Below are 6,108 nucleotides of genomic sequence, written 5' to 3' on the forward strand. Positions count from 1 at the left end.
AAGCTTGAAGCTTTCCGCAAAGCTTTGGGCTTACTCCCCTTTGTGGACTGATCATGTCCTTAGGGCATGGAACTTCCCTTTACTCATGTGCCAGCTCTCGTTCATCGCATCACTCCAGGGGGGATTTACATGTGGTGGTGATGTGTGTGAACACACTAGGACCGCCGGGGCATTTTTTCCCTCTTTAGGAGGTTTTTTCCCCCCGAGCATTATATATACGCCCATCACTCTAGGCCTATCTATCTTTCCATTGCACACTAAGTAACACACTCTCTATTATGTGCCTTGAGCTTCCTTCGTCTTCTCCAAGCTGTGTGCGTTTCTCTGCAACCCTAATTCCAACAATAGCCAAGATGGTTATTGTTTGTGTGTTATTGTAATGGTTGCATCATTAGAATGGGAGTTGAAACAAATGGATGTCAAGAATACTTTCTTGCATGGAAACTCAAATAAGATTGTCTTTATGGAGCAAAGATAGGGTTATGTGAATACTTGCAACTATGTGACCTTGTATGCATGTTAACAAAAGCATCATATGGGCTACAACAAGCACTAGAGCTTGGTATGTGTTACTAGATTGGGCACCCTCATGTTGTATGGGGTTAACTACAATTGGGATAGCTGGACCGTAATGGTTAATTACTGTGCTGTCTTTCTATTTTTACTAACGGTGAGTTGATGACTTGTAGATTGGAACTCTGGGAGTTCAGGAGAAGGCACCGCCAGTAAATAAATTCATTGGCCATTTTATATTTGCACATTGTTTTAGATATTTTATTAATAAGCCACTATGGCTGCTTTATTAGATAGGATAGTGAGAACTCACGCTAAGTGATATGCTCCACTCATAAACTAAAGTGGAACTAAGTGTAAAAGAGGGGACTTCAATTTTTGGCACCAATAAGCAATATCAAATATTAAATACCAAACTCCACAATAGGTGCCATGGAGTGGGGTTTGGGGCTACAATCTTTAGGTCATTCTTGTGCTCAAATTTTCCCTTTCCCCTCTCTTAACCTATGTCTTGGGCTATGGAGCTTCATTGTGTCATCTTCCTGTGTAAGAGTGTGTAAGATTTTGTCTCCTTTTCTTTGTGTACTATTATGTGTAGATATGTTAACATCTCCATCCCTTCTTTCTATGTCAACGTCAACTCTTCTGTCTCTCTTTTCCCTTCTCCATCATGGCAAGGCCAAGGTGGAAGCCTACCCTTTCTCCCAATAGTGGTATCAGAGCTTTTGGTTCGAGGAGATCGCCCACCGAATTCAAATTTTAAGGAGAAGATTGAAATCTATTGCATCAAGCTTGCAAAATCAAGGCTTAACTGACGATTAATTGGCAAATTGACCAATTAATTCCACTTATCGACCATCAAAAATTGGCATGTCAAGTTTTAAAAATAAATTCAATGGTTAGCTCTTGTGGGTTGTGAAGGGGGGAGAGAGAGAGAGAGAGAGAGAGAGAGAGAGAGAGAGAGAGAGAGAGAGAGAGAGAGAGAGAGAGAGAGAGAGAGAGAGAGAGAGAGAGAGAGAGAGAGAGAGAGAAACATGAGATTTTCAAGGTATTAGAGAAGCGATAATTAAGAAATTTGACATTGGAATGCCTTGAAGGAGATTTTGAAGGGAGAATCTAGCATAAGTAAAGAGAAAATCAAGACGTGGCTTCGGCTTGAGCAAGCTGTTGATGGAACTATGAGGGCAAATTTCGACATTAGAAGAAAAATTAACTGAGAAGATGGCTTGTGAGAGCGTTCAAGGCTGTCTTGAAAGAGGAATGGAATTTTGAGTTGGTTCGGAGGTGAAGCCGATGGCCTTCGATCACACTAGAATAATTTTGGGCTTCAGCACTCCAAGTTGAAGTTACAACCCTTGGCATCCAAAGCAAGAAATCAAGAGCCACACCAAATCGGACACATATTAGCTACATGGTATATTAATTGTATGTCCACATTAAATCGGGTTTGTCTCTCACTCTCTTTCTAACATTTTAGAACAAGATTATTTCATATTTTATGCTTTTATATTCTTTTATCATGTGTTTTCTTCCAAGATGTCTTCTAGGCAATAATACCCATTACTGCATTATACTATACTGACTCTATTTGTAGCAACTATGGTTACTTACTAGACCCTTGAAATTTACTTTGGCATAAATTGATCCTAAAATTTAATAATAATGGAATAAAGATTCATGCATATGGAACACATCCATCATAGCTAAGCTACTATCTAAAATTTTCCATTATTGATTATGGTTCAACATTGAGACTTTATATAACTGCTAATCAAGATCAACCTGTCTTGTTCTGAGCTATTTTTGACAGGTATTATACATTCCAATCTGACAATTGAAACTAATGAACAACGCTATGGATCTTCTTTGAACATGGCGACCAAGTTTAATCATGCCACAACCAGGACCAATCTAGCACGAGTCTACATATCAAATAAATTGATAAGTGTCTTTTCTAACTTTGAAATTTTTCCAAAGTCCTGCTTTGAAGTTTACGAGGTTTATCAATTTATAGTTTTTATGTCAATAATCTAACCATCTCCTTACTGTTATCCGTATCATTTTCTCTCCCTACATCCTTGGAAGCTATTCACTCGATAAGCTGCTAGATTGGGCCTGTTTTAGTCACATGGCATGTCGAATGTGTTTCTATGAATATGATTGTTCACATTTGTAAGTCTCTCCCCTTCTCTCTCCTTAGAACAAACCATGTTGACATTCATGGTAATACTCATATTTCTATTATCACTTATGGATTTTTTTTGTGACAGTTGTACTTAATCATTGACGATTGCATATTACTTCAGCCACCCCTCCTAATGGCCTCTGTCATTTTGGTAAATTCCCAATTTTGATTTGATATTTACAGTTAATCTGGTGTTTTTTGTGCATTATGGACTACATACATTTGTCAAGGGATGGTAGGTGAGTATACATGTAGAATCTCATGCCTTGTGGTTGCCCAAAATACCCATAGTAAGCAAAAAGATGGTAGCGACTCTAGGTCACAGTAGAAGCTCTGTGTGTGTGTGTGTGTGTGTGTGTGTGTGTGTGTGTGTGGCCCTAGCAAGTGAATATGAGGCTTGGATTGCCCTACTTTGCCTATATGTGCTCGACTTACCCGGAGTCCCAAGTCGTATGTGCCTTGGGACTCCGGGTAAGTGAATATGAGGCTTGAATTGCCCTACTTTGCCTATATGTGCTCGACTTACCCGGAGTCCCAAGTCATATTTCCATTTCTTACCATGATTTCCCATGGCATATAAACTACAGCTCAAATGGATCATCATTTGGATACTTGGTCATTGATTGCCCTTGATTTTGCAAATTGGGTCCATACTTTCACTCTAGCAATCATGTTTGTCAAAAATCTATCAATACGGATCATTCTTATGCTTGATAAGAGGTAAAAAATGATAAAAGTAACTAAAAAGAAAAAAATTAAGTGAAAACACACACTTTATACACTATACACATGAATCCTCAATATCTTGCAGCTCAAGATCTTGCAATCGGCTATTATTGCTCTTGTTACTCCCCCCTTCCCATTTTGAGTCATTGCGAATAAAGGTTTGTGCAATGTGCATGGGTGCGAATATCGTGTCTATGCAAGTCCGTGTAATGTGGCCCTATTATGCTAATGGAATAGATGCATGGGGTAACAATATGCTATGTAAGATATGGATAGTGAATTGATTGTTCAGTGGCTTTTGCTGGTGAGGCTCCATCGATACGATATGGTCCAAACAAAAGAATTCGAAGATGGCACGATCTTTCTTCAATGGTTGTTTTGTGGAGTACCGTGGGCTTGGTTTCCATGGTTTGTGTGTTCTTGGGTACCCACTGGTGCATTGGCTGTGGAGACTAATGAGCTAATTGTCAAGTATGTTGGTTTGGTCTTCATTGCCAAGTTGTCTTGGTAGGTTGTGGCTGGTTTGATTGCTGTTTGTACTTCGATATCCATTGATACTTGGGTTGGAGTGCTTTAGGTTTTGTCGATTGTTTGGGATGCCATTTCCAAGTATAACTGTGACGAGGTTGTCGAGATTTTGCTGGTGGGCTGGTGCTACTTTGTTTTGCTACACCAATTCTATTTCTTTTTATATGCCTATGTGCCAAAACTCAATTCCATTAGAATCCACCAAGTTGTAAGAGACTACAATATATAGACTAGCTTGTGGATCTCTCCCTTTTTCTCTCTAAGAAGGAATCAAGTATTGACACAAGGAAATTCTTTTTAACACAAAGAAATTCTCCTTGATCTATTATCAAGCAACACAATTATATTAACATGATGTTAAGTATTGATGGCACAAGTCCATGGTGGGAATTCTACCAAGGTTTATTCCTTGGATATCATTTAGAGATTGGTCTCTACTCTATTATACCTTTTATGTACAAAATAGCCAAAGCACAAAGAAATGTACTCTTAAAATGTTAAAAATCTAATTTAAGTTACCGACAAAACTCAAAATATGGTAGAGATAGGGCGCTCTTGAACAACAAAAAAACAATAGACTCCAAATTGCTTCTTATTAATCTTGTTCAAGATATGGTCGTGAAGAGAGAATACAAGGGGCAGTATAGTCATAGCTATTGTATCGATTCCATGATATAGTGTACTCATGGTATCCTAGTACATAAAACTATCTTTGATGGGGGTGTTTCATGTTAGGAAAGAATGTCTTACTCATGGAAATATTTTTTATTTCCCTAATTAGGATCCCTCCATGTTAGCATAATGGTTGTTGTGGTGAGAGTTGCATTAAAATTATACAATGAAATTTCTTGAGGAGAGCTTTGTGCCGCCACAAGGGAGTCATGTTATGTCTACAGCTTGAGCCATTGTCACAAAGACCAACACTCAACTCACATAGTAAGAGGTCACCTTGTACCATGATACTTTAGAGAACTGCTCAAACAAAAAAACACACAAGTTCAATTTTTGCAAGTTGTATATAAACACACTTGCTAAGTATATGTTGTACAATTTGCAATTATTTTCATCTAACTTGGACTAAACAATGCTGAAATATACATTATGCTGAGATTACCCACCTCCAAATAAGCATGGATTTGAAGAACCTACTTGCAAGATATAACAAAGAAGATTGTTTTAGAGGTAGAGTTGTGTTTAAGCTCTATTATGTCAAAGATTAGAAGGTTATTCAAGCTCTACAATGAAAGACAAGGAGATTGTGAGTGCATGTGTGTGCGTGCGCGCGCGCTGGGTATACACATGCACACACAAAGGAGATTTTGGTGAAAAATGGTTCAAAAATTAAATTGAACATTTTAAAAGAAAGAAAGAAAGACAATAAAAATAAATTAGACTGTATAGACTATCAATTACATTATCCCAATAGATGCCTTCCCTCTCCCAACATATTGAAGAAATGACAAGAGACTTTTGCATGGGTACACATTTCATCCACTCAACAGTCGACATTGTGTCAAAACCTGTAGCACGACCTTGTTGTGATGATCTTTGCTCACCCATGTGTGTGACTTTTGATGAAAAATCTGTGGACAAGCAAATATACATGCTTGTGGTGTGCATGGTACATGGTTTGTGATATTGTTGAGCACTATGGCTACTAAACTTAATGATGCAAAGGAGGAAGGTAATGGAAGGAGGAAGGTAATTTCAGCTTGAATGGATTTTGGTTGCGCTCTACTCAACCCCTCTGGTAGGATTCCTTTGGTCAAGCAATCACCAACGTATGAGCTTCACTTAGGTGCAATCACCATCAATCTTTGAAATGTTTGTGCTTTGTCATTGTGAGTTCCCATAGTTTGCACATGGGCTTGGCTTAAGTAGACATCTTTCTCTGTTGACTTTAGCCTCAAAATTCCATCATCTCCTTGCTTGTATAACCTTCCAACAATTAATACTAATGTTTGATTTTGCTCCATGATTGATGGCTACCTTTCATCTATAGTGAACCAATAGTGAGCAAAGGTATGACATGTTCCCTCCATCGTGGTACAATCTCAATGTTGAATATATAAAAATCTGACAAGTCATCATCCACTCCCTTGGGTGCCTCTCCATGAGTCAATCTAGAAAAATGATCAGCCCTCCAATGTGTTGTT

This window comes from Adiantum capillus-veneris, chromosome 8 (assembly GCF_014529385.1).
Source record: "Adiantum capillus-veneris isolate H3 chromosome 8, ASM1452938v2, whole genome shotgun sequence".
Taxonomy (NCBI): Eukaryota; Viridiplantae; Streptophyta; class Polypodiopsida; order Polypodiales; family Pteridaceae; genus Adiantum; species Adiantum capillus-veneris.